Source organism: Pelodiscus sinensis, chromosome 16 (genome assembly GCF_052426305.1).
Source record: "Pelodiscus sinensis isolate ZL-2025 chromosome 16, ASM5242630v1, whole genome shotgun sequence".
Taxonomy (NCBI): Eukaryota; Metazoa; Chordata; order Testudines; family Trionychidae; genus Pelodiscus; species Pelodiscus sinensis.
The window spans coordinates 30,340,782-30,351,588 of NC_143067.1; the positions used below are offsets into that span (position 1 = coordinate 30,340,782).

At 46.6% G+C, this 10,807-nt stretch overlaps 1 long non-coding RNA gene across 2 annotated transcripts in view; it reads right to left on the reverse strand.

Annotated features, from left to right (window-relative positions):
- Positions 1–337: 337 nt before the first annotated feature.
- LOC142818704 (uncharacterized) overlaps positions 338–10,807 on the reverse strand; it is a 32,970-nt gene continuing 22,500 nt past the window's right edge. For both annotated transcript variants that reach the window (XR_012896301.2, XR_016346975.1), the window contains 2 exons: positions 8,644–8,881; positions 338–5,515 (listed from right to left, as the gene is read on the reverse strand). This is a non-coding gene — a long non-coding RNA (uncharacterized LOC142818704). The remainder of the gene's footprint in view (positions 5,516–8,643; positions 8,882–10,807) is intronic.

Below are 10,807 nucleotides of genomic sequence, written 5' to 3' on the forward strand. Positions count from 1 at the left end.
ACCACTCCCTTGACCACTGGGTGCAGGATGACCTGTAGCAGGAGCAGCTTGCCCAGGGCTGTACCATCTGTGAGCACCAGCAGGCCTTGGTGCAGAGCCCCTGCTGCTTCCCCAGCTACCTCTCCTCCTCCCACTCCTTCCCGTCCCGCTTCTTCCTCCACACCCTCCCCACCACCCCGGGGACACTGAGGCCCCTGAACCTGCAGAGCTGGGAGACAGTTGGGCTGGCGAGACCCCCAACCCTGAGCTTCTCCTTCCCCTACCTCCTTTGCCAGCTTCCTCTTCCCAGGTTTCCCCCTCCCCTCTTCCACCCTCCCTCCTCTTCACCTCTCCCACCTTCTTTCCCCAGTCTCACCTCAGTTTCATTCCCGTCCCCCCAGTTTTGTTCAATAAAGAGACTTTGTTGTAACGAACACGTCTTTTATTGTAAAGTAGGAAGGGGGGTTAGGGAGGGGTAAGTGGAAGGACGTGAGGGAGAAATGAGACACAAGCCCCCAGTGGGGCACACCAGGGAGACTGTTACTGCCTGCAGAACATGCTGCTAGGCTCGCAGCAACACGTCCAGGAGTAGCACCAGAGAGCCCAGGGGCAGCTCCGGCTCCATGCTGCAGAGTGGTGTGGTGTCCTGAGTGAGGGCAACCAGAGTACACCGAGAAAAAACTGCTTTGCTATCTCTCAGCGAGTTAGGCAAGCAAGCAGGGAAACCTGAGAACTGGCTGTCCGGGGGTACCTTTAAACATAAGCCTCAGATAGCCTCAAGCAGCAGCCATACAAGGTAACTCCTGACCTGATGCCCTGCCAGAACCGGTTCCGGCCGGCCTTAAATAAGATTCAGCATCCAATCAGTGTGGACACGCTATTTCAAAATTACAAAATGCTATTTCGAAATGTATTTTGTGTCTAGACGTGTTATTTCAAAATAAGATATTTCGAAAGAATGCTGTAGTGTAGACATACTGTAACAGATTTATTTGGGGATAAGTTTCATGAGTATAAACCACTTTGCCAGATCATCTGATGTCCCATGCATATGACAAAGTGATTTTATCCACAAAAGTCAAATGCATAAGACATCAGATGATCTGATGAAGTGTTTTCTATCCATGAAAGCTTATCCCCAAATAAATCTGTTAGTCTTTAAGGTGATACTGGACTTCTCGTTGTTTTTGCCAATGCTGACTAACATAGCTACCCTTTTGAGTGTAGAAAGTAAATAATACATAGTGGATGAAATCTGGGCCCCCTTGAAGTCAGTATGCTAATATCTTTATGGCTGACCTAGAACAACATTTCTTCAACTCCTGTCCCCTTTTACCCCTTCTCTACTTACACTACATCGATGACATCTTTATGATCTGGACGCATGGCCAAGAAACACTGGAGACATTCCGCAGAGATTTTAACAACCTATACCCCACCATCAATCTCAGCCTGGACCATTCTACACGAGAGATCCATTTCCTGGATACCACAGTACAAATCAGCAATGGAAAATTAGACACCACTCTCTACAGAAAACCCACTGACTCATACAGTTACCTACATGCTTCCAGCTCCCATCCAGAACACACCATACAATCCATCATCTATAGCCATCTGCTCTAATCCCACTGAGAGAGACCAGAAACTTCAGGATTTCTACCAAGCATTTATAAACCTCAACTACCCACCCGGAGAAATAAAAAAGCAAATTGAAATAATCAGACGAATACCTAGAAACCATCTACTTCAAGACAGACCCAAGAAAACCAACAATAGAACACCACTTGTCATCACCTACAGCCCCCAACTTAAACCTGTCCAACACATTATCAATAAACTACAGCCTATACTGGAACAGGATATTAAACTCCAAGAGGCTCTGGGAGACAGACCCATAGTCTCCTATAGACAACCACCTAATCTCAAGATGATTCTTACCAACAACCACAGGACATACCACACTAATACCAACCCTGGTACCTTCCCTTGAAACAAACCCCGTTGCCAGCTTTGTCCACATATTCACTCTGCTGATACCATTATTGGACCTGACCAAGTGAGTTATAAGATCAAGAACACATATTCCTGCACATCCAGAAATATAATTTATGCTATCATGTGCCAAAAGTGTCCGTCTGCTATGTACATTGGACAAACGTCTCAGACACTTCGCCAAAGGATTAATGCCCACAAAACAGATATTAGACAGGATCACAAAGAAAAAACAGTTTCTTGCCATTTCAACTAGAAAGGACATTGTCTCAACAACTTGATTACCTGCATCCTGCTTCAAAGGCCTTTTAAGACTACACTTGAAAGAGAATCCTTTGAACTGTCATTCATGCTTAAATTCGACACTTTACACCTAAGTTTGAATAAAGACGCTAATTATCTTACCCATTACAAAGATAGCTTCCCCAATTATCACCTCTAATATCATTAGCTCACAGACATTTACCTCCCCTCCCCCCCATCCCCTTCTTTTCTGAAATTTGATTTGTCCTTTTTATATGTGTTCATTTTTTTTAATTGTATCCTTTGGTATATATGGTTGTGACAATTTTCTTCCATTATTTGATCTGAGGAAGTGGGTCTGGCCCACGAAAGCTCATCACCTAATAAACCATCTTGTTAGTCTTTAAAGTGCTACATAGTCCTGTTTTTTGTTTCAGCTACACCAGACTAACACGGCTACATTTCTATAACAATTACCAGGTTCCTGTGCATGGAGGTCAGTGCAACATATTTCACCTGGTAACAAAAAGACATAAGATAATCACAATAAAAGTTTAGGAGAAACAATACCACAGTTGTGACAGTTGGATATCTATTTGGACTTTGGTTTACATTTTAGACTTCTCTAATACTTAGATAACTACTTACTACAGTAATGCTTTAGATTCATCCATTTCTATTGTAACTCTTCATAATGTTACCACTCCCTTTGGCCTGCTGAGTAGCAAGAAACAAAAATCTAATAGCCACCTTAATTGTTAGGTTTATTTTAATTACATAAAGCTGATATGTATACCATGTGCTAGAAATTGTAAAAACAAACAAAATAAACCAAAACAGTCCCTGCCTCATGGAATTTACAGTCTAAACAATCCCCTAAAACTCGTTTGTAGGTGCTAAAATAAGGGATTAAAGAAAAAAATACAGAACAGACTACTGCAATTAGTTCTGAATTCCCCATTTCATGGGAAGACCGTGATAACCATCTAATTATTGGTACTTTCGTGCTGAATCCCTAAGACACTAGTAGAATGCCAGGTGTACTGCAGCTCACACAAAAACACTGTGAGGGTATGTTTACACTACAAAGTTAATTTGAACTAACAGCGATTAGTTCAAATTAACTTTAATAGTGGCTATACATGCAAACCGCTATTTCAAAGTTAATTCGAAATAGCAGAGTGCTTAATTCAAACTTGGTAAACATCATTCTATGAGGAGTAACACCTAGTTCGAACTAAGTAGTTCAAATTAAGTGCTGTGTAGCCACTTAATTCGAACTAGCTGGAGACTACCCCTTCCCAGGTTCCCCCTGGTGCCCACTCTAGGCCAAACCAGGAAAACTCCTCTCCCCAGCCCTGGGCCCTTAAAGGGGTAGACTCTGGCCAGATGGCACTTGCCAGAAACAGCCCTGCCAGCAGTCTCTGTCCTTAACCCAGTGGCCCCAGGATGAGCCAGGCAGCCAGTGACAGCCAGCCGTCCCCCGCCCAGTCCCCCAGCACCAAGAGGCCAGCCAAGGGCCATAGATGGCACGTGCCCTCCTGGACTAGTGTGGAGGTCATGGACCTCATTGAGGTTTGGGGGCAGGCCCCCAATGTCCATGATCTCAGCACTAGGAGGAGGAATGCAGCCGTCTACAGCTGCATAGTGGCCACCATGGCCCAAAAGGGACACAGGCGCACCCAGGAGCAGGTGCACCTGAAAGTCAAAGAGCTGCGGCAGGCATACGCCAGGGCCACCAGGGGTGGCGCCACAGCAGGGGCTGCCACCTGCCTCTACTTCCCCGCCCTCAACCAACTCCTGGGGGGCGGGGTGGTCCATGCCAGCCTGGGAGGCAGTGAGCTGGGACCGGAGGGCCCTGACCCAGGCACCCCGGAGGGGCCACCGCCAGCTGTTCCAGTACCAGAGTCAGCAGGGTTGGCCAGGGAGGCCATACCGGGTAAGTACTAGCATCATCCACTGCCCAGGGGGGAGGAGGGAAGGGAGACCAGGGACCGCACGTGTGGGCCATGCCTCCCACAGATCACACAGCCACCTATGCACGTGTGAGCACATGCCATGCCACCCTTGGGCAGGTGACTCCAGCTGCGTGACACCCAGGGGCCGTGGCCCAATAGGTACATGCATGTGTGAAGAGACCTGACACGCTCCCGACCCCAGCCGTGCTGGGAGGAAGTTGGCCTGGTGAGACTCCCACCCCTGAGTTTTGAGCTTCTCCTCCCCCTTCTTCCCCTTGCTTCCCCCTTCCAGCTCCCTCCTCCCAGTTTTCCCCCTCCCTTCTTCTCTCCTGCCCTCTCCCGCCTCCTTTCCCCCGTTTCCCCGTAGTTTCATTCCCTCTCCCCAGTTGTGTTCAATAAACCCAGTTAATATTTTTGAAAATATGTGTTTTTTATTTGACATCAGGAAGGGGGGGGCTAGGGAAGGGTAAATGGAAGGATGTGAGGGAGGAATGGGGCATGAGCCCCCAGTGAGGAGGACCGGTGTGGCTCTTAGGGCTCCTCTGGGTGGACGCTCTCCCGCAGGGCCTCCTGGATCCTGACAGCCCCTCAATGGACCTCTGAGATGGCAGCCTGCAGCAAGTGCAGCCGGGCTGATGGCAACGACCCCACGAGACACACCGGCGTGCCCAGGGACAGGCCTGGTTCCATGTTGCAGAGTGCCGTGGTGTCCCGAGTGAGGGCAAGCAGAGCACTCTGAGACACAAAAGCTTTGCTGTCCCTCAGCGAGATAGACCAGCAAGCAGAGAAACCTGAGAACTGTCTGTCCTAGATGGGTGGTCGGGTCCCTTTGAACACAGCCCTCAGCTAGCCTGAGGCAGCAGCCCCACACACTAAATCCGACCCTGATGCCCTTTTGGCACTGGTTCCGGGCAGCCTTACCTTCGATTCAGGGTCCACTCAATGTGGATGTGCTATTTCGAATTAGAAAAATGCTATTTCAAATTAGTTTTTGTGTCTAGATGTGTTATTTCGAATTAGCTTAATTCGAATTAACTAATTTGAATTAAGTTAATTCGAAATAGCGCTGTAGTGTAGACATACCCTAAGTGCTTCAGCAGCGAGGGTTCCAATAGTTCTTCTTCGGGTAGTGTCCCTGTGGGTACCCCACTGTAGGTGTCGGGCTCGTCCCGGCACCACAGGTCGGAGATTCATTAGCCGTGGTTTAGCTTGACCGCACATGCGCAGCGTCGTCATGTGCCTTTCGCGCCGTTTCTGAGGCTGCGCGCAGTCTGGCTCCCGCCAGATCCTCCTAACCATTCACAGTCACAGGCGGAATGAACTGCTTCTCTTTACCCTGACTGAAAAAATTTAGAAATTGTTAGTTTATGCTTAGTTTTTAATCATAGTTACTTGTTTTAGACATAGACTCACTTGTTAGTTCTTTAAAAAAAATTAATTACATTTTATTTGCCTAGATATAGTTTTCTCTATAGACTTCTTTGAAGTCTTTCAACTATTATAACTATAGAATCATAGAATCATAGGACTGGAAGGGACCTCAAGAGGTCATCGAGTCCAGCCCCCCACCCTCAAGACAGGACCAAGCTCCGTCTACACCATCCCTGAAAGATGTCTATCCAATCTGTTCTTAAATATCTCCAGAGAGGGAGATTCCACCACCTCCCTTGGCAATTTATTCCAATATTTGACCACCCTGACAGTTAGGAATTTTTTCCTAATGTCCAATCTAAACCTCCCCTGCTGCACTTTAAGCCCATTACTCCTTGTCCTGTCCTCAGAAACCAAGAGGAACAATTTTTCTCCTTCCTCCTTGTGACACCCTTTTAGATATTTGAAAACCGCTATCATGTCCCCCCTTAATCTTCTTTTTTCCAAACTAAACAAGCCCAGTTCATGAAGCCTGGCTTCATAGGTCATGTTCTCTAAACCTTTAATCATTCTTGTCGCTCTTCTCTGCACCCTTTCCAATTTCTCCACATCTTTCTTGAAATGTGGCGCCCAGAACTGGACACAGTACTCCAGCTGAGGCCTAACTAGTGCAGAGTAGAGCGGCAGAATGACTTCACGAGTTTTGCTTACAACACACCTGTTGATACAACCTAGAATCATATTTGCTTTTTTTGCAACAGCATCACACTGTTGACTCATATTCAACTTGTGGTCCACTATGACCCCTAGATCCCTTTCCGCCATGCTCCTTCCTAGACAGTCGCTTCCCATCTTGTATGTATGGAACTGATTGTTCCTTCCTAAGTGGAGCACTTTGCATTTCTCTTTATTAAACCTCATCCTGTTTACCTCTGACCATTTCTCTAACTTGCTAAGGTTATTTTGAATTATGTCCCTATCCTCCAAAGAACTCGCAACCCCACCCAGTTTGGTATCATCTGCAAACTTAATAAGTGTACTCTCTATCCCAATATCTACATCATTGATGAAGATATTGAACAGTACGGGTCCCAAAACAGACCCTTGAGGAACTCCACTTGTTATCCCTTTCCAGCAGGATTTAGAACCGTTAACAACAACTCTCTGACTACGGTTATCCAGCCAATTATGCACCCACCTTATCATGGCCCTATCTACGTTATATTTGCCTAGTTTATCAATAAGAATATCATGCGAGACCGTATCAAATGCCTTACTAAAATCTAGGTATATGACATCCACCGCTTCTCCCTTATCCACAAGGCTCGTTATCTTATCAAAGAAAGCTATCAGATTAGTTTGGCATGACTTGTTCTTCACAAACCCATGCTGGCTATTCCCTATCACTTTATTACCTTCCAAGTGTTTGCATATGATTTCCTTAATTACCTGCTCCATTATCTTCCCTGGGACAGACGTTAAACTGACCGGTCTGTAGTTTCCTGGGTTGTTCTTATTCCCCTTTTTATAGATGGGCACAATATTTGCCCTTTTCCAGTCTTCTGGAATCTCCCGTCTGCCATGATTTTTCAAAGATCATAGCTAAAGGCTCAGATACCTCCTCTATCAGCTCTTTGAGTATCCTGGGATGCATTTCATCAGGACCTGGTGACTTGCTGACATCTAACTTTCCTAAGTGATTTTTAACTTGTTCTTTGTGTATCCTATCTTCTAAACTTACCCTCTCTCTGCTTGTATTCACTACGTTAGGCACACCTCCAGACTTCTTGGTGAAGACTGAAACAAAGAAGTCATTGAGCATCTCCGCCATTTCCAAGTTCCCTGTTACTGCTTCTCCCTCCTCACTAAGCAGTGGGCCTACCCTGTCCTTGGTCTTCCTCTTGCTTTTAATGTATTTATAAAAGGTCTTCTTGTTTCCCTTTATGCCTGTAGCTAATTTGATCTCATTTTGTGCCTTTGCCTTTCTAATCTTGCCCCTGCATTCCCGTGTTGCTTGCCTATATTCATCCTTTGTTAGTTGTCCTAGTACCATTTTTTATACGACTCCTTTTTTATTTTGAGATCATGCAAGATCTCGTTGTTAAGCCAAGCTGGTCTTTTGCCATATTTTGTCTTTCCTACACAGCGGAATTGTTTGCTTTTGGGCCCTTAACAACGTCCCTTTGAAATACTTCCAACTCTCCTCAGTTGTTTTTCCCTTCAGTCTTGCTTCCCATGGGACCTTACCTACAAGTTCTCTGATCTTATCAAAATCTGCCTTCCTGAAATCCATTACCTCAATTGTGCTGGTCTCCCTTCTACCTTTCCTTAAGATCATGAACTCTATTATTTCGTGATCACTGTCCCCTATACTGTCTTCCACTTTCAAGTTCTCAACTAGTTCCTCCCTATTTGTTAAAACCAAATCCAGAACAGCTTCTCCTCTGGTAGCTTTTTCAACCTTCTGAAACAGAAAGTTGTCTCCAATGCAATCCAGAAACTTATTGGATAGCCTGTGCCTCGCTGTGTTAGTTTCCCAACATATGTCTGGATAGTTGAAGTCCCCCATCACCACCAAATCTTGGGCTTTGGATAGTTTTGTTAATTGTTTAAAAAAGGCCTCATCCACCTCTTCCACCTGGCTAGGTGGCCTGTAGTAGACTCCTAGCATGATATCACCCTCGTTTTTTACCCCTTTTAGCTTAACCCAGAGACTCTCTACACAGCTATCTCCTACGTTCATCTCCACTTCAGTCCAAGTGTGTACATTTTTAATATACAAGGCAACCCCTCCTCCCTTTTTTCCCTGTCTGTCCTTCCTGAGCAAGCCGTACCCTTCCATACCAACATTCCAATCATGCGTCCCATCCCACCAGGATTCTGTAATACCAATGATATCATAGTTGTATTTATTGGTTAGCAATTCCAGTTCTTCCTGCTTATTACCCATACTTCTCGCATTTGTATATAGGCATCTAAGATACTGATTTGATCTTGCCTCCCTGTTGTGCCCTGACCCTCCTTTCTCCTTGCCATTATAGGCCGTAGTCCCCCCCATTTCCAACCCATCTCCCAGTCCCGCACATGCAGCACTTACCTGTGGGCTTTGCTCACTTGCCCCCGTCGAACCTAGTTTAAAGCCCTCCTCACAAGGTTAGCCAGTCTGTGTCCAAACAAGGCCTTCCCGCTCCTGGAAAGGTGAACTCCATCTCCGCCAAGCAGCCCTTCCTGGAAGAGCACCCCGTGATCAAGGAAGCCGAATCCCTCCTGGCGACACCATCGTCGCAGCCAGGCATTCACCTCCAGGATGCACCTCTCTCTGCCCGGGCCCCTACCTTTGACAGGAAGGATAGAAGAGAATACCACCTGCGCTCCAAACTCCTTCACCAGTACTCCCAAAGCCCTGTAGTCACACTTGATCCGCTCAGTGTCACACCTGACAGTATCATTTGTGCCCACATGGATGAGTAGCATGGGGTAGTAGTCAGAGGGCCGGATAATCCTCGACAATGCCTCCGTAACATCTCGGATACGGGCCCCTAGCAGACAGCATACCAGCACAACAATAAGCAGCCAGTTTGATGGTATAATCGAAGGACTACAGACCATCCCCCTAATACATCAACCAGAAACTCGGGGGTTATTTCACCATCGCTTACAACCCTTTCAATAAAGGTGTTTTGCCATCACCACCAACAGCTGGGTCTGGGAGCTGATAACATCTGGCTGAACTATACCCCTTCTCTCTCTCTACCACCCATCTCTCCACTGCCCCCGTCCCTTTTCAGAGACCCATCTCACAAGACTCTCCTGATGCAGGAGGCTCTACTTCTTCTCAACATTGGGGCAGTAGAGAGAGTGCCAGAACAATTTCACAGCAGAGGGTTTTACTCCCGCTATTTCCTCACCAAGAAAAAAATCAGGAGGATGGAGACCCAATCTGGATCTCTGACACCTCAATTGGTATCTCAGAAAACACAGATTCAAGATGGTGACACTAGCTTCTATTATCCCAGCCCTGAATGTGGGAGATTGGTTTACGTCCCTCGATTTACAAGACGCGTATTTTCACGTCACAATAGATGTGGCACACAGACGTTTCCTCAGGTTCGCCATAGACAACCATCATTTTCAATACAAAGTCCTCCCTTTCGGCTGCTCCCAGAGTTTTCTCCAAAACTCTATCAGTAGTTTCAGCTTATCTCCATCGCCAAGGCATCATGATATTTCCATATCTGGAGGATTACGTAATCAAAGCACCTACATACCAATAGGCACTACAAGCCATCCACATTACAAGAGACTTATTTGCAGCTCTAGGCCTCATAATCAACATTCAGAAATCCTCGCTCATCACTCAAACATCCCTCAAACTCATTGGGGCACGGTTAGACTTTACAACAGCCAGGGCTTATCTTCCCATGGCCAGATTCAATAAGATACAGGATCTCGTCCACACCATCTCTATCAGCCCAAGAGTCACCATACTTACCTGTTTAAGGCTCATGGGGCATACGGTGGCAACCACTTACGTGGTTCAGGATGCGAGACATCGTCTCAGATGCCTGCAATAATGGATGGCTTCAATCTATCGCCCTGGCAATTAAGATGTCCACAGACTAGTCACAGTGCCTGCTATGGTGAAACACTCCCTGAAATGGTGGACATCCACCACCAGCCAGCTTACAGGACTCCCCGTCCATCATCCGCAACCAGACATCCAAATTACTATGGATGCATCTCTCATGGGATGGGGAGTACACTGCACAGGTAAACATGTACAAGGCCAATGGACCACGGCAGAACCCACTCCAGCATATCAACCTGCTGGCATTAAGGGCAGTATTCAATGCCTGCAAAGCATTCTTGCCCAAGATTCGAGGTCATACGGTCCAGGTTCTTACAACACCACCACAGTATATCAACTGCCAAGGCGGAGCCAGGTCGAAGCCCCTTTCTGCAGAAGCCACGCAGTTATGGAACTGGTGCATTCGCCATGGAGTCAGCATCGTTGAAGTCAGAATGTACTTACCAGGCAAGGACAACACTACTACCGACATTCTCAGCAGACAATTTTTTCCCCAACACAAGTGGGAACTCAATCGACATGTAGCACACTTTCTGTTCCACCGGTGGAGGCATCCCCACATAGACTTATTCGCTACACACATCAATACGAAATGCCCAAAGTACAGCTCCAGAGCAGGACTCGGACTGAACTCCCTAGAGCAATGGTCCCCAACGCATTGGCCGCGGGCACC